The sequence below is a fragment of the Mauremys reevesii genome, linkage group 1, assembly GCF_016161935.1.
Source record: "Mauremys reevesii isolate NIE-2019 linkage group 1, ASM1616193v1, whole genome shotgun sequence".
NCBI lineage: Eukaryota > Metazoa > Chordata > Testudines > Geoemydidae > Mauremys > Mauremys reevesii.
Window position 1 is genome coordinate 294,224,230 of NC_052623.1, and position 18,770 is coordinate 294,242,999.

Consider the following 18,770-nt stretch of genomic DNA (forward strand, 5'->3'; position numbering starts at 1 on the left):
AGGGTAACAGAGGTGGCAAGGGAGCAGATGCTGCAAGTATCTAGGTACAGACCTGGTCCTTATGCTGCAATGCTATTTTCCGCAATGAGAAGCAGAGTTAGAACTGGGGAGTGTGTGTGAAAGTGTCCACTGGTGGTGGTGGAAATAAGGCAGCCCTCCCTTCCTACCTTCTCTGCAAAGTTGCAGATAGCAGTAAGAACGAGATCTGAGATCGAGATGAGAATTCCATGCCATCATCATCATCACATACACAGTTTTTTGCACGAGCTCACGTGGGTGGCCACACCACACCCACCTACTACACCTACTTTTTTCAAAAAAAAAAAATAAAAAAAAAGCATGTAACCCTCCAGTTGAATCCAAATGTGTACTCATGTCTTCCAGGCACGCTTCCCCTCTGCCTTGCCTGCCTCACATTCTGTCCCCTCCCTCTCTCATCAAAAATGTCCCTCTCATTTGTCGCTGAGGTCACCCGGGGCTCCTGGGTATCCCACGGAGCGCTTTGGGGGTGTGGTGGAATCGCTCATTGAGCAGCAGAGCTCCAGCGGCAAGGTGTCTGTGGCAAGGAAGACAGCAGACGACTCGCCTCCCTTGTTCTCTCTTATACGCATAATTAGCTCCTTTATTTTCCACTGCACTGCTTTCCGTGCTGTCCCTTGTGTCCCTCCTCCTCCATTCCTGCACAATCTGTTCTTCTCCTCACACCTCCTGTGTACTCTATGCTGGAGTGCATTTGCAGCCTTGAGTCTCCATGATCAGCTGTGCTGGTGAGCTCTCCATGCTGATCAAACAGGAAATGAAAATTCAAACGTTCCCAGGGCTGACATGCAAGGGAGTTAAAAGTGCTCTCCAGAGCGGTCACAGCAGAGCACTGTGGGACACCTCCTGGAGGCCAATTCATTTGAATTACACAATGCAGTGTCAACACTAGCTCCATGTCGACCTGTGGATGTTGAATCAAGCACTACACCCTCTCACGGAGGTGGAGTACAGAAGTTGACCTTACAGGTCACTTAAGTTGGCAGAAGGGACTCGGTAGTGTAGACATACATTATTAAATAGACAACACAGCTTACGTTGACCTACGTTAGTAGCATAGACTAGGCTTAAGAGTGCCACAAATCTATGGCAGGCATGGGAAAAATTATGAAGTCACACATAGGGATAATTTGATTGCTACAAACCTAAGTCTCTGTATTATTTTTTTAGATAATTATTTGACTGTAGAAGTGTGCTGCTATTGGGGGCTGGTGGGAGGAAGGGACTGGAGAACTGTGCAAAGGCACTGGGCTCCAACCCTCCAGGATCAAAACTCTGTCCAAGAAAGCTGCTTGGGATGTAAGTCAGGGGAGTGTATGGCTCAAGATGTGTACATTTATTTAAATAGAAGACCTTCAAGAAAATGCAAGATGCTGCAGGAAGTGATATGAGTGATTAAATAGGTAGCACCCTTTCCTTTGGATCATTACAGAACTGACACCCATGCAAAATATTAGCAGTCGTTCTGTAAGATGTAACATGTCACTTCTGTAGGATAAGACATAAAACTGATGCCTTGACCTCTGTACTCATTAAAGATTCCAAGCAATTTTCACACGAGTAGCCGTGCTAAACATCAGTAGTCTGGCTAAATTCCAGCATGGCTAAGTACATTCTTCCTGTCTAAACTTCTTTGATTTGGAGGCATCTTTCTCCATCTAAGGAAGTGTTGGGTTAGGTTGTTATTGTGTTAGTGACAGCATATCCAGCGGCGTATTATTGCCTAGGCCAGCAAGGCCTAAGCCTAAGGCGGCAAATTTGCTCACGCCCCCTCCCCAACTCCGCCCCTTCCCCAAATCCCCGGCCTGACTCCTCCCCCAGGCGTGCCGCGCTTCCCTCCTTCCACCTCCCTCCTAGGCTTGCTGTGCAAAAGTAACCCGTGGAGGGGGGGAGGGGGGGCTGGGAACCGCTCCCCGCCCCAGCTCACTTCCACTCCACTGCTGCCACAACTCACTTCCACTCCACTGCTCCTCCCCCCGAGCGCCACAACTCCCCTTCTCCCCCCTCCCTCCCAGGCTTGCTGCACAAAAGCGCAGGGAGGGAGACGCAAGTAGAGGCACATTCAGGGGATAACTGAGCACAGGGCCAGCGGGCACAGGGAGTAACTCTTTGGGAGGGGGCAGGGAACCACTCCCTGCCCCAGCTCACCATCACTCGACCTCCTCCATCCCCCGAGCACGCCACGACTCCCCTTCTCCCCACTCCCTCCCAGGCTTGCCACGGGGAAGCGGCGGTGAGCTGGCATGTGGGGGGGGGGGAGCAGCAATTTTTTGAGGGCCTAGGAGCAGCAAATTTTTTAATCCGCCACTGAGCATATCAACAGTAAGTGAAGTGACCTCTGGACAATACATACAGTTGTATATGTACTGACTACAGCGGTGGTACACAGGGTGCAAGTCAAGGCAGAATTTAGCTCACTGTTTGTTTAAACAACAAACAAACATTTAATGAGAGATCCATCTGGATAGTTATTAACTAAGAGAATTCTTGGTGCAAATAATTTGTGAAAACAGATATGTTGGCAGATTTCCACATACAGTTGGCAGGAATCTTTCTACGCTAGGCAGGATATTTTTTGACAGCTGCTCTTCCACTTCTTGAGTACTTTTTCCTAACAGCTGTAACCCATGACCTGGCTAGAAATCAGAATCAACAAGGTTGGACTGGAACAGAGGTAGTTCTAAGGAGCAGGACAGAGATGGCCCTTCTAGCTGTAGCATGAAAATCAAAACAAATTCTAGTATCTAATGAGAGAAATTTAAATTATCACTCAGCAAAACTCCCATTGACTTCAATGGGAACAGAATTAGACCAATACCAAGTGCCTTTGCAAATCCACCCTTTATTCCAAATTACCCAGGGTCAAATTCTGAACATTTACTCATGCTAAATAGTACCTTACTCCACAAGTAGTCCCAGTGAATTCAATGGGAAAGTACGTGGAATGATGAGCTACCCATTGTGAGTAAGAACCTCCGAATCTGGCCCACGGAGGTCAAAGGGGCCACCACCACTTAGAACTTCAGTGCAGTAGTTGAAATGCAGGCTATGGTTCAGGGGACTGCAGTAGTCAAAGCACCTAATAGATTGGCTGCGGTGTTTATACCTATCATTGCTGCCCTCTGCTGGACAGGATCAGTTAATGCAGGTTTAAATCCCCTTCTAGAGCAGGGATCAGCAACCTTTGGCACGTGGCCCGCCAGGGTAAGCACCCGGGCTGGGCTGGTTTGTTTACCTGCCGCGTCCGCAGGTTCAGCCGATCATTGCTCCCGCTGGCCACGGTTTGCCGCTCCAGGCCAATGGGGGCGGTGGGAAGTGGCAGCCAGTACATCCCTCCGCCCATGCTGCTTCCCACAGTCCCCATTGGCCTGGAGTGTCAAACCGCGGCCAGCGGGAGCTGCGATCAGCCAAACCTGCGGAAGTGGCAGGTAAACAAACCGGCCTGGCCCACCAGGATACTTACCCTGGCGGGACCGCGTGCCAAAGGTTGCTGATCCCTTTTCTAAAGGAATGGCCTACACAGAATATGCAAGCCCCTAACTAAAGTGATAAAGGAGTGGGTTTGGATCTAAAGTTAGCAGTTCTGTCCTGGATGCTGGAGCTATGCAGCTATTTTAGCTCCAAATATGCATCCACAGATTTATTACCAAGACCATTTCAAAAGCTGCAATGGTTCTAGATTAGGGTGCCTAGGTGTCCGATTTTCGATTGGAACACCTGGTCAAAAAGGGACCTTGGTGGCTCCGGTCAGCACCGCTGACCAGGCCGATAAAAGTTTGGTCAGTGGTGCTGTGGGGCTAAGGCAGGCTAGTCCCTACCTGTCCTGTCACTGTGCTGCATCCCGGAAGCGGCCAGCAGGTTTGTCTCCCGGCAGGGGGGCCATAGGGCTCTGAATGCTGCCCCCACCCCAAGAGCAGTGCGCCGAGCCTCCTGGCCCCCCTGCCTAAGACCTGGACCTGCTGGCCACTTCCGGGACGCAGCGCAGTGCCAGGATAGGCAGGGAGCCTGCCTTAGCTCTGCTGCACTGCTGACCGGGAGCCACCTGAGGTAAGCCCACACCCCAGCCCCAAACCCCAACTCCCTGCCCCAGCCCTGAGCCCCCCAAACCCAGAGCCCCCTCCTGCACCCCCAGCTGGAGCCCTCACCCCCCCGCCCCATCCCAGAACCCCCTTCCATACCCTGAACCCCTCACCCCCAGCCCAGAGCCCATACCCCCTCCTGCACCCCAAACCCCTGCCTCAACCCGCAGCCCCCTCCCACATTCCAAATCCCTCAGCCCCATCCCCCAGCCTGGAGCCCCCTCCTGCACCCCAAACCCCTCATCCCCAGCCCCACCCCAGAGCCTGCCCCCACAGTTAGAGTCCTCACCCCCTCCCGCACCCCAATCCCCTGCCCCCGTCCAGTGAAAGTGAGTGAGGGTTGGGGAGATCAAGCTACAGAAGAAGGGGGAATGTAGTGAGGGGGGCAGGGCCTCAAGGAAGGGGCGGGGCCAGGGTATTCAGTTTTGTGCAATTAGAAAGTTGGCAACCCTAGTCTAGATATTGATAAACACTGTTAGAATTAGATTTTATATTTTCTGTTCAATACCCTGAAAACCAACGGCAATAGTCATAATGCCATCATTACAAAACATAGCTCAAAGGAAAACCAATTCTATTAGTACAATCAAAACGGAAATGTGTCATAGCTTGGATCTGGCCCCCCATAAGGTCTTGTCACAGAAGTCTTTAAGCTTCTCTTTTCTGGAGCACTGCTCAGTCTGAAACTTGTAATTCATTTTGACGATTGTCTTTTGGGAATTTCATTGAAAAGTGCCAAAAGCATGGCTGATGCAACTAGCCTCTTCCCTCTCACCTGATGCTTCAGCTGTTTTATAGTCATGTCTCTGCCTGGCCTACAGGATGGTAATACCATCCTGTTAGCAAATTCAGTTTGGTTAATGTGCAGCTTGTAGGCAAGTATGAGGAGTCATTTTTCTCTGATTTTACACTTGAAAACACCAGTTTGGGTTATAAAATGTTCTTGGGTTTCTTAAAATAATTACCCTGCAAGTCAGTAGTAAGTAACAAGATGATAAAGAAAACAGGTAACAAGAAGAGAGTGAACTCTTGTCACCAAGGGCAAACAAAGTGTTTCCTCAAATAAGTTCCTTGGAGCAGGAACCATGTTTGCCCAGTGTCTAGACAACTGGACTTGGACTTCCAGGTTCAAATCCTGCCTTGACCACTGACCTACTGGGTGATCTTGGGAAAGTCAAGCCACATTCTTGTGCTTCAGTTTCCCTGTCTCTAAAAATCAGCATAGTAATACTTCCCACCTTCATAAAATGCTTTGAGTTTTACTGCTGAAAAGAGACAGGTATTACTATGTGTTTGTACAGCACTTATACAACAGTGGGGTTCCATTTCTTATTGAGGGTCTTTGAATGGGTACTGCTGTAACAGAGATATTGGATTACATATCAAAAAAATGTATTAAAAGAGCCATCTTTAAATTACAGCATCACACAAGTGAAAGTCCAGCTTCCTTGCACATATGTATTACAATGCAGTCTTTAATCACATACTTTCAATCCCCTGCCCCCATATTTTTTCCATTAATCCTACACCTGGGTAGAATTAATTCTTCAGCCTCATAATTGGCATATGTTTAAGAAATGACATGATAAACAAGACACGCCATGCTGTTGGCAGAACTTATAGAGTACATGGGAAAAGTATAGCAATAGTGGTGATGCAAAACTTGGAGTTAAATGAGAGGTATTTGTTATTACATGCTGAGTTCCTAGTTGCTAGGAGATGTGCTCGTTAAAGTACATTTCCTGGGCAGTCTCCACTACAGTGACTCCCATGGAGCCTTGGCCAAAACTTAGGGTTGTCTCCCACAGTGGATCCCCTGTGGAAGGATGGCAGTGGGAGAAGCACCTGTTTAGCCCTAGGGGTGAATCTTGGGCTGGTACAACTGCAGAGAGTCTTACGAGACCTCCTTTAATAATAATGCCAAGCTCTTATGTCTCTTGACTGCTCTCAGATTATGAGGAATATCTGATGCAAGCATAATTATACTCTTTGATAGTTGGTGAAAGTCTCAGTACTTCCTGGATTTAGTCCAGCCGTTTGCTTGGCTACATGATTTACACTGCTTTCACCAGCTGAAGAGGTGACAGGGTGGAGCTAACTTTTCATGATATAGGAATTACCCTCAAACAATATGTTGTACTTGCCATTTGAAATTGCTCCTTAATAGTTATGGAAAAACGAATATATGTAAGACAATTGCACATTAGACTTTTCCTTTGTGCTCTAAAGATAACTATCAATAGTTATTAACAGCAGTTCTCCCTTTAACTGTAATTTTTAACCATTGTGCATGACAGAAGTGATTATGAATTCTTAGTGGTTGTTTCTATGGAGACCCTAATGACTGAAAGACATATTACTGTGCTTATTAGAAAACAGTCACATTTGTAAACACATTTTTATCAAACAACTATGTTTGCTAACTGGAACTGGGAAGCTGCAAGTCTAGTTGAGAAGATCTGTAGGAATTTGTTTTTTTCAAGGTCAGCCTTACAAGATAGAAAGTAGCACAGAATACTTCGTAAATATATTTGCTCCTTCTGATTCCATTAGATGCCTTGAAAACAGGCACACGTTTTGTAATTTCCAATAAACATTGCACAAGTAGAGATGTGGGAAAATGTTGCCCCACTGAAACTGACAGTAAGTGTTTTTGCTTTGCTGAGGTCAAAGGTGGTTTTAACTTTTCACCTAGTGGAGGAGTCATGCAAGATACAGATCAAAACTGAGGCTGCAGGTAATTCTGGTAGCCACTGAGCATAGGGGAGTCATCTTCATCCTAGGCATGGTACTAGCCAGAGAGATACCATGGGCTACCCTGCTAGCTAACTAGAGCAAACAAATGCCAAGGTTGTCCAACATTCCCCTGCCCAAGCCAGAGGGTTTTTTTTAAATTGTCTCTAGTTTGAGGCCAAAACAAGAGTTTTGCAAAGCAACATTAGACAATATCCTCCCACCCCCACATCCTCCCAGGGTGCAACCTGGAACTGGAGTACCACTGAGCCCTCTGTCTTATCAGCCTGGCTCCCTCTCACTCTGTGTTGCTGTCAGAGGCTGAAGACCACTCCCGATTCTGCACTCCCACTAGGATTCACACAGGCAGGGGCACAGCCAGCTGCAGTTACATGAATGCTTCTCCTAAGCCAGTCAAGAATTGACAATAGAATGAAGCTCCAGCCAAAATACTCCAGCTCTCCAACCTAGGACCCAGAGCTGTATTATCCCACCCTGGTCAAAAGCCTGACCAATATACGAGTTATTAACCAGTCCGCCACTTCTACAAAGGAAAGTGAATGTGCACCACCTCTTGTTCCTGAGCTCAGATTTTTCCCCCAAGCACTTCACTCAAACCACACTGTTTTAGGTAAAATATAAAATAGATTTATTAACTACAGAAAGATAGATTTTAAGTGATTATAAGTGATAGCAGACAGATCAAAGTAGATTACCTAGCAAATAAACAAAAAAGCAATCTAAGCCTAATACACTAGATAGGATTTGAATTAAGCAGTGTCTCACCCTGTTAGATAATATAAACAGTCCACCAAGGTTTCATACACAGGCAGGCTTCCTTCTTTCCTGCCTGGAACCAGCACTTCTCCCAGTTTAGTCTTTGTTCCTCAGGTGTTCTCTTGTGTGCAGAGTGAGGCCAATTGTGATGTCATGTCCCCCTTTTATAACTTCTTCCACATAGCATGAACCCCTTTGTTCCAAGCTAAGTTCCCAGCCCAGTTCATAGAAAAATACAGGTACCAAAATGGAGTTCAGTGTCATGTGATCTAGTCACATGCCCTTGCATGCTTTGATGAGTCATGGCAGCCATTATCCATAGGAGAGTTCATCAGGTGAAGATAAGCTTTCCCCATTGTCTTTGTTGATGGGCCATTCAACTTGAATAGGCTATTCACAATGTGCTGGCAGGCTGTATGGAAAGCTTTGTGGGTGTTACCCAGGTGCAAGCACATTTGAAATACAGATACATAGGGCTTGTCTACACTGGCAGTTTACAGCACTACAACTTTCTCACTCAGGGGTGTGAAGAAACACCCCCCTGAAAGCAGCAAGTTTCAGTGCTGTAAAGCGCCAGTGTAGACAGTGCATCAGCGCTGGTAGCTACGCCCCTCGTGGAGGTGGGTTTTTTAGAGTGAACATCGCTGTGCTGCGACCACGCAAGCCACGTTAAAGCCCTGCCTCAGCAGAGCTTTAGCGTTGCCAGTATAGACTAGCCCATAGTAAATATTCAAAACTCCAGATAAAAAAATGAGACATTCATACAAATAGGATAATCATATTCAGTAAACCATAACTTTTCCATTGACACCTCATATGACACATTTTGCAGAAAATGCATCATCATTATGTCATAATCATATCATAATCATACCACTCTGATGAATGTGGGGTACAGAGTGTCACAGGATGTTCACCCCCACACTAGCCTGGAAAGGGTTAATGTGGCTCAGGAGGGGCTAAGTAACCTGATAACCACACCTGAAGGAGGATTAGTCTTGATAAACAATCCCTGATAGAGGATGGAGCCCAGATGAACAGGAGCAGACAGGGCTGATATAAGGCCAAGTAGTGAGAACAGGCGGGTGTTGTAGGTAGGAGCTTTGCAGTTGCTTCCTAGAGAGAAAGGGAATTGGGTAGGGTATTAGGGAGGCAATTTGCAGTTATTCTTTGGGGGAAGACGCAGGTGGATAGGAAGAAACCTGAGAGGAGTATAAGCCCCGGGAGCCTATCCTGGCAGAAGGTGTTTACCCAGAGGAGGTGTAGGGAAGTGAGCCTGTAGAAGGCACAGTAGGAAGAAGCCCAGGGAAAGAGAAGTGACAGTTGAGACTGTGTAGACCTTGGCTACTGCTGATAGGGTCCCTGGGCTTGGAGCTGGAGTAGTAAGTAGGCCTAGGTTCCCCTCCTGGTCCCTAAAGAAGTGGCACAGAATAGGAATTGCCACAGAGGACTACCTGGGATGGTGGATGGATAGTTGGTCTTGAGAAACTAAATACCCTGGCAAGGGGAAACCATAATGACCTAGCTGGAGGCCTAAGCCATGAAGAGAGGGCACCCAAGTCACAAAAGGGAAGCACTGCAACTCCTGGAGTGTGAGAGGTGCTACAACACAAACAAGAAACTGGAAGTGGAGTCAGACTAGGCAGAGCTATTTGCCAGATGCTGCTACCAAGAGACACCCCAGCTGTGAGTACTTTTCCTTGTTACAATATCCTGAAGCTCTAGATCCTTTTATGTGTATCTACACTACAAGTACGTTCTCCCTCTAATGGGAGCGGCAGAAGGGGTGTGTGTGAGAAGATTTATAATCCACATAAAATTTGTAATAGTGAGGGGCTTAGCCTCCTACCCTGGTGAAATGAAAGGGAACTCTCATTTCTCTCAAAGGTAATGCATCAGCTACTAGGAATGGAGGCTCCAATTTGCAACAGGAATGCTCCCCTAGGTGAGGAAATACTGTCTTGCTATTAGGCAGATTGACTTAACCCAGCAATCATGCTTGGTGGGGATCCAAGTTGCTGAATTAATAACAAGTGTTGTGAGCCTGAGATGAGGGTAACTTTTTATGTATTTCATCTTGCTCTACCTATTGTTTTGGTTTTCAGTCCATAAAAACCACCAGAAATACACTCAAAGCCTTGAACTTTTTTCGCCCAGTGATTTTTTTTTCCCCCAACAGACAGAGAGCCAACCAGTTAATGGCTGTACGTGGTATTACAGACAAACCACTTCTGGTGTGCTTAAAGATGAGCATATTAATAAAAGCTTTACTCCTAATGGTGCAGTCAAACTAGTTTTAAACTTGCTCAGCCAGTTACTTAAAATACGCATGCTAGTCATAGGATAGAGTGTGTCTTTCTAAATTAATACTTCCATATGTGAAGCACACCTTTGTTTAAAGATTCATTAGGTGGCCCTATTTCTTGGCTAAGACACTTGGAGCCAAAATAGACATGAAAAGTAGTTCATCAATAAAAGTAAAATTACCAGTGAGTTCAGCTCTGCTACCCCTACTCACCTTGAGTAATATCTTGCACCATCAGCATTGGCACTGACAGCAATGACATTTTTCTCCAACCAGATTCTTCTTCCAGACTTTGTCTTTGGCTGACATGAGTTGAACAACTTGTGGAGTAAGGTACTACACTCCAGGGTGAGTAAGGGTGGCAAAACTGGCCCAGGGTGACTCTAGATTTCCAAAGCTGCTCGTGTGATAGACACCATTTTAGCCATCATCAGAGACTGCCTGGGGGGACCTCTATAGCGAAAAGCATTAGTCTCTGCAGTTGGAGTGAGAGACTCAAGCTGAGATATAACAGACCCATCTCCTCTTGTGATCAGGCACAGGGGAGGATGGGTAACACATTGACCAGTGGAAGCTCATCCTGAGTATCTGAGATTCACAGCAGTTTGAATCCCTGACATATTTCCACAAGGGCTAGCCATAATTTTCTGTCAAAAAACAGTTTGGGGTTTTGACTAAAAGTCTTCATGAAAAGTATCTGCTTTCCATGGAAAAAAATTGATTGATGTATTAAAAAAAGAACACCCCAAAACCAATTATTTCAGCCAAAAAATATTTCATTGTGGATATTTTGCTGTAATGCTCTGACATAACAGGGATACCGTTCAGACTAGTGTGGGGCTGTGTCACCCTTGCCCTGTAACCTTGGGTGCCTTACAATGTCTGGGCTGCTCACAATCTTCTAGCATGCAAGCCACACCCTGAGTGTCTGTGTGCAACTGCAACCTGCCAGCTACACCCTGGCTCTCACCAGTTTTGGTTATACTGAAGCGTGACCCCAACACATCCCCAGTCCCAGATCTCTCCCTAGAAATGCATGTCCTGTACTGCCTAGCCCTTTCCTGGATGGGACCAATATATTAAATCTATTTTTCCTTTAAAGGAAAAACATGCCAAGTTAGTACCTTAAATAATTACCAAGACACTCTTTAAACACACTGGATTAGATCAAATGGTAAAATCAGTTTGTTTAACTACAGAGATTTTAAATGAGTATAAATAATGAGACATAAGTCAGAAATGGTTACAAGAACAGTAACGATGAAACGCTTACTAGTATCTAATTACACTAACTTAGTTGCAATGCAAACTTTCTCGCTACATATTTCTAGCAAGGTTACTGACCAAATTTTTCAGGTCAGGACCCAGCCCCCAAGTCCAGGGCAAGTTCCTTTTGTCCTTGGGTACAGAGACTGTAATGGGCAGGGAGAGAGTGAGGCACCTGCAGGGGTGTTTGTCCTTCCTTTTTATAGTTTGTTCTCCTCCTGAAAAATACTTGCAGCTGGGACCCAGGAGATAAAGTCTATGTGGAAGGCTGTTCCTTGTGGATTTCTTCAACCTGTTTGAACTTCCTTTGTTTTCCATTCCTGCTTGATGACTCTCTATACCACTTAAATGCAAAATAAGGCAAGCACACATTCCTTCCTTTGTGTAGGACAGACCTGACTTCTGCCTGGGCAGGGCTGTGGGATTTGGAACATGTGTTAATAACATCATCCAGGGGGATCTTAAATTCACATACAATGTTGTCACACATTTTACCAGGACAATACTGATCAGCAAATTGTACAAGGTATGCCTTGTAATACATCATTTGAAAACAAAGATTTATAATAAGTGTATAGGGTGGGAATAGGGGGTGCATTCCATCACAAATGCCTCATGGGAAATTAGTTTGCAGGAGTGGTGCTAGGAGGGACTTCTGGGAGCTATAGCCTTATTCCCCTTAGAGCATTGCCACCCTTACTGCTGCAGTTCTGCGCTGCTGGCAATGGCACTGCCTTCAGAGTTGGTCACCTGGCCAGTAGCTGACGCTCTCCACCTGCCTAGCTCTGGCTGGTACCCAGCACTGCAGGCAATACTGGCTAGGATTACCACCTTTTCAAAAGGCAAAAGTGGGACAGTGCAGGAGACCCACCCCCCGTTGAGGGCCTGCTCCTCCTCTTCCCCTGAAGCCCCACCCCCTGGCCAGGCCAGAAGCTGGAGCGGAGCATTAGTAAGAGCTCCCTAGGGAGCCCAGGCCCTCCACCTGCCCTGGGTGGGGTGTGAGGATGCCTGAAAGTAGCCCCTGGCCCATTTCCACACCCCCCCCCCAAGGTGCTGGGGAGAGGGCAGGTGCAGGGTTTGGGGCTTCCCCACCATCCTATGATCCTTGGGTAGCTCTTACTACCGCCCAGCTCTGGCTTCTTGCCTGGCCAGAGTCAGGGCCTTGGGGTGGGGGGGGAAGGAGGAGTGGCTGCATGGCAAGGGGGAGGTCTAAAGCCAACCACAGCCCTCCCCGCACACCAGGAAAGGACTGGCATTGCCCTGAGCAGGCATGGAGCTGCACCACAAGGAATCCAGGATGAATGCTGCCCTAGAGTCATTCGGACGGGGGCTTGAACTCTGCATTTTGGGACTATCCTGCCCAGTTCAGGAGGGGTGGATATCCTAGTGCCACCGCTAGCAGCAGCAGAGGGGCGATAGTAAGAGCAGGGGCGGCTCCAGGCCCCAGCACGCCAAGCGCGTGCTTGGGGCAGCAAGCCGCAGGGGGCGCTCTGCCGGCGCCACGAGGGTGGCAGGCAGGCTGCCTTTGGCGGACTGCCTGCGAGAGGGTCCGCTGGTCTCACAGCTTTGGCGGATCTCCCACCTGCGAGAGGTCCGCCGAAGCCGCAGGACTAGCGGACCCTCCACAGGCAAGCCGCCAAAGGCAGCCTGCCTGCCGTGCTTGGGGCGGCAAAATGCCCAGGGCTGCCCCTGAGTAAGAGGAAGTAAACTAAACCCAGTTCTGTGAAGAAGGCACTGAGGGAGCCTTGGGAGCAGCTGTGCTGCAAGTCCCATGCACAGAGCAGAAGGGGGAAGCTTGCAACCACACTCACAGGGCTGCAAAACTTCCTGGCGCCTGGAGGCTAGGTGGCATCTCGCCTCTGCTGCTCACAATGTCTGTGCCTAAGGGTGGGGGTTCCTGGGCTGTAGCCTGTCAGCTGACTCACACAGAGGCACTCGACTCAGGGATTTGCAGAGCACAGCGACTGATGGGGGGGCTATTGGAATCCTCATGGTAAAACACGCGGCCCGGCCCAGCTCCACTCCGTCTCCTTCACAGTTCAGCCCTGACGGCTGGGTTTGTGCCCCTTTGCCCCTCCCCCGGTCATCAAAGAACAGAGCTGGAAAGCAACGCTGAACAAGTGTTCGGAGAGTTGAGCTCTCCCTGAGACTGCAGTAGCCTTCCTCTGCATCCCTCCACCCACAATTTTCTGTGTAGCCCACCAGAGGCCCCCACCCCTGGGAACAGACTAGCACCGCCTCTGTTAGTTTGTTACCTCCTGTCCCCATTCTTCTAAGTGGATGCCCATGCTGCACTGTCTCCCCTCTCCTGAAGAGAGACCATAATGGAGGGGGAATAGCTCAGTGGTTTGAGCATTGGCCTGCTAAACCCAGAGTTGTGAGCTCAATCCTTGAGGGGGCCATTTAGGGATCTGGGGGCCACAATTGGCCGAACCTGCGGACGCGGCAGGTAAACAAACCGGCCCGGCCCACCAGGGTGCTTACTCTGGCAAGCCGGTGCCAAAGGTTGCTGATCTCCAGTTTGGTATATGAAACCTGGAAGTGATAACTGAGGCAGAGTTTGGTTGGAGAAAAGCTATAGTCTCTCCTTTTTATCTTATGTTTCTGACTTTAAGATCAGGGCTGCAGTGGTAAGGGTTATCAGTGCTATCTGATAACTACTCAGTGATGTATGTGTAGTTAGTTGGTAGACTAGGTTCAAGTCCCATTTAGTACTGCTAACACTAGTTTTGCTTTTGTCCTTGGAGTGACCATGACAGAGGACTGAAGTGAAGTGATGCTGCTGCTTTTAAAAGAGATGGCAAAGATGTACCAGGAGGGTAGGATGACAATGGAGAACCAGTGCCACACAGCTTTTTTTCAAATGGGCTTAGCGATTCAAGTACTGCCAATTGGCATAGTGGGTGAGATAATGGCTCAGAGTACACAAGCTGTTTTTACTGCTAAAACTGGGGCATGCTTGTTATGCAGTATACAGGATGCTTATTGCAGGGATGATTCAGTTGAGAGATGGTTGCCAGGTTTCTGTTGAATTTTTATCACATCTGATTCTACTTGTGTTTGCATGCAGCTTGTCTTGTAGAATGATGCCAAACCACACTGCTGAGTTTCAGCTCTCAAATGCACACACATCCACACCACATGACTAGCTCTCTTTGTACCCGGTACTGTTGCTTTCGTGCTTTATTGTCCCATACTACCTGTAGGTGCTACTGCTGGCTGTGGTATGACTTTCTCACCAACCCTGTGCTTGTCAAAGGGGTGGATTGCTCAGTTATTCCAAGGGAGAGAGCTTGAGGTCCAGCCGCTGTTCACCCTTACCCAGGGGAATTCTGTGCAGTCCTGAGATGGTGAAGGGACTGTGGAGGTTTCAAAAGGGAACAGGGTGGGACTGTCACTGTTTCTCAGGGCTTTAATGGAGCTGGGGGTGGGGGTAGAAATATTTTGAAGAATAAGAGATAACAGGACTTGAAGACGCCCATAGTCCCAGGATCAAGAACGAAGCTCATGTAAATGTTTATATTTTACTTTAAAATCACCAGCCCAGAAGCAAATTTAGGGCCAAATCAATCCCTGCTGTATATTTCTTTGGAAATAGGAGAGTGACATTTGATTGATAAATCCACTCGTTGGCATTAATAGTTGAAATTAATATTCATATGGGAAAGACCAAACACTAATTAAATCATAAATTCCTTTATTAAATCCAAAGGCTGAATGGTGTATTTATACAATTGCTGTAAACATGCCTAACTAATAAGCAATTTACTATGGCCAAAAAGTAACGAAACAGTTATAAGCATTTGATCAAGATACTCACAAATGGGGTAACCCAGGGGGTACTTAAACCCATATTGATTGGCTCCAATGTGGCCAGGCTGGTATTAGCAATGGACCCTTTAAGAGTTTACTTTTTCTACCCTTTAACAAGGAAATGATGTCATTGCCAATTAATCACGTTAGCTAAAACTCCAGTGGAGACAATTCACCCTCTGTCTTAATCCACATCAGATTTACAGCCTCCTTTCTCCTCCAGGCCTTCCCACCCTTCCTTGCTGCCCAACAGTTTTTTTTTTTCAATTGCATTTGGGTTCACCTAGTCTCTAACACCGGCATGTGGGTTGGGGAGGGCCACGTTGGCTCATTTTAAGACAGATTCTCTTTGTTTTACTTAAAACCATTTGCTGTCACCCGTATTAGTCAGAGGCCTTCTCTTTCGAAACTTCCCCTTATCTCATTAGCTACTCTTTGAATCAGACATCCTCCCTAAATTCATTCCTGGCCTTAACTTGTCAGTTTCAAGGCCTTCCTTCTAGTTGCTAGTTAGGGGCTTTCTTTACAACCCATATACTTTCTTAAGATAACTCTAATTCAAACTTCATATTTATCCTACACCACTCAGACATAAGGTGTAAATTAACTGTAACTGCTAGGAAAGACCTGGGCATCATTGTGGACAGCTCAGTGGAAATATCTACTCAAAGTGCAGCAGCCTTCCAAAAAAAAAAAAGGGGGGGGGGGCAAACACAATGTTAAGAGACACATAGAATGCAATGAAAAATATTACAAGGACATAAGTCAAATGGTATTCGCTCTTAGAATATTTGGTTCAGTTCTTTCAGCGCCTCTCAAACAAAGTTATAGCACATAGAGGCAGGTTCACTACTGAGTAAGAAACTAGAAGGATGGAAAAACTTCTAAATGAAGAGTGTGATGTTGCACTCTATATGATTTTATGAAAATATGCTAATGTAACTGGAATATGCTTCATGCAAAAGGTCTCTTGTAAAGTATCATTACAAAGCTTATAATCTGCTGAGTGTGATCATCCCATTTGTATAAATGTATCACTCTTGAAACTAGAAATATGAAATATAACTCTGAGGGATTATTGTAATTTTGCAAAGTGTGGGCCATTAATGGTGGTTTGGAATCTTGATGGCTCCCATTAACCAGGACAATTGACTGCAGATGGCCCTGTTTTACCTGTAGGTCTTCCTGTATATGGCGTGTGTGCTGGAAAGTGGGTAATGAAGTCTTACAGTGACATATGATCATGTCACCTGAACTGGAATCCATCCTTAACCTGGTGCTTTTCCATTGAGAAGAGTGGGGGACCCAGAGGGACAAAGGATTCCCACCTTTTGCAAAAGATATATAAGTGGGTGGAACAGAGAAAAGGGAGAGCCATCATGATAGCTACCACCTGAGCTGGAACCAGTGGAAAGGATTGTGCCCAGACTAGGAAGGTGTCCAGTCTGTGAAAAAGACTTATTGAAACATCTTTCATGGTGAGATTTTTATCTGTACTCAGTTGTATTACTGTATTAGGCTTAGATTTGCATGTTTTATTTTATTTTACTTGGTAATTCATTTTGTTCTGTCTGTTACTACTGGGAACCACTTCAATCCTACTTTCCGTATTTAATAAAATCACTTTTTACTTATTAATTAACCCAGAATATGTATTAATACACAGATTTATTGGGTTTAGACCCCTTTGGGAGTTGGACATCTGAGTATTAAAGACAGGAACACTTCTGTAAGTTGCATTCAGTCAAACCTACAGCTGTTAGGTGATGTGGTTCAGACCCTGGGTCTGGGTTTGCAGCAGGCTAGCATCTGGCTCAAACCGGGCAGGGCACTGAAGTCCTAAACTGCCAGGGCAGGAAAGCAGGGGCAGAAGTAGTCTTGGCACATCAGTTGGCAGCCCCAAGGGGGTTTCTGTGATCCAACCCGTCACAGAAAGATTGAAAAGTTTGAGGTGGTTTCACTTTATAGTGGGAACATAGTGAAGAGATGCACAATGAAGAGTGATAGAGAAGGTAAGTCATATGATCCTCTTTATACTTTCTCATAATAAAACAAGAGGGCATTCAATGAAATTGAATTTAAACTGGATTTAACAAAAATCCTTTTAACACAATGCACAATCAACCTGTGGAATTCCTTGCACAGAGTGTGAGGGAACAGAGTTTAGTAGGATTCCCAATGTATTGGACGTGTATATGGATCTAGGAACATCCAAAGTTACATTATAAAGGATTAAAGACACCATATAAACCCTCATGTTTCAGGGAATAGTTCAGCCACTGACCCATGGGTGTTGTTAGTAAACTTCCCGTATGAACAGATCACTACATAAGGCCCATATTTTAAAAGATATTTAGGCATTGTAATGCCTAAGTCTCATTTTTCAAGAGATTTAGGCACTTTTACTGTCAATGGGATTTTGGCTTCTAAGTGCCTAAATCCCTTTTGAAAATGAGACTTAGTCTCCTAAGTCTGCTAGATGTTGCGATGTCTAAATACCTTTTAAAAATATGGGCTTTATTTTCCAGTGTAGAGTTTCTTGCACCTTCTTCTGAAGCATCTGATACTGCCTGTCTCTAGGACAGGATACTGTACGAGATGGATCGCTAGTCTGTTCTTATATTATGCAGTTACGATGTTCCTAGAAAAGTTGGTGCAATACCTATAGTATGTTTAACAAACGAGCTCTAAAAGATCCAAGAAAGCATCGAATGGTAGCTGAGTAATTTCATATGCGAGAGCCAAGGGAGTTATGGGCACTGAGCCAGTACCTTCCAGCGTCAGGACCATTATGATGCTCTGCCCAGTTCTGGGGTGATAGACTCCTCTATGGTCTGCTCAGGAAATACCCTGTTACATCTCCAAATGCCACTTCTGCACAGGGACCTGCATCCCTCACTCTCAAAGGGAGGTTAGATTTGCAGCCCTCCAGCCATTCAGTGTGATTTCCTAGCAGGTCTGACCTAGCTCAGCCCCTGTAACTTCATTCTCATTCACAGGGAGGGTTACAGGGGTTTTCCTGTCACCAAACTGCCTTCACAAACCAGAATACCTTTATTTTAAGACAATGGCATTACAGAGAACATATAAAACAATAAAAGGTCCGAACACGTACTTAACCTTACAAGAGGACCCTCATCTTTCCTATGGAGACCCAGGCAGGTTCCTGTCCTTCAAATCCTTCTAGTAGGATTTGCCCCCTTGGTCAGTTTGTTGGATCAAAGTGAGGGCCTTCATGTCCACTTAAACTCAGTCTCTATACTCCAAAGCCTCTCTTCTTCCTCATCTCCTGAAACAGGTAAATCCAGTTGCTGCCCCTTTCCCCAGGGGTGAAGCTTCAGCGAATGGGAAGCTGCATAATTGGCATTGGGATTTTGCATTAATTACCCCTAGGGGATTGCAGATTCCACAGGCGTGTGCGCGCGCACACACACACACGCGCGCAACCCCTGCTTGTTTGTGGCATTTGGTCCCCCTCCAATGATGGCAGCTAAGCCATCAAGCACTTGATGAGCCTGCCAGAGCTCTGGCTAAGCAAGAGGTGTCTTTTAGCTCATTCAGTATTTAGCTTGCAGTCCCAGGTTTGAAGCCTGCCAATGACATCAAGGTGGCCAGTGTTACACATATAACCTGTATTGATACAAAGTTCTGTGAATATTCTACAGCACGTATCATCTGGCACATCTCAATACAATAGCCTTTTAAATTTTCATGCTTTTAAGGTCTGGCTCACAAGCAAGCAGATAAAATCTATAAAA

General features: G+C 46.3%; 1 long non-coding RNA gene across 1 annotated transcript; it reads left to right on the top strand.

Moving 5' to 3' along the window:
• The first annotated feature begins 8,539 nt into the window (after positions 1-8,539).
• On the top strand, positions 8,540-16,479 carry LOC120391311. Its single transcript, XR_005591259.1, has 3 exons — positions 8,540-9,314; positions 10,210-10,281; positions 16,192-16,479. It is a non-coding gene; the product is annotated as an uncharacterized LOC120391311 (long non-coding RNA).
• The last annotated feature ends 2,291 nt before the right edge of the window (positions 16,480-18,770 follow it).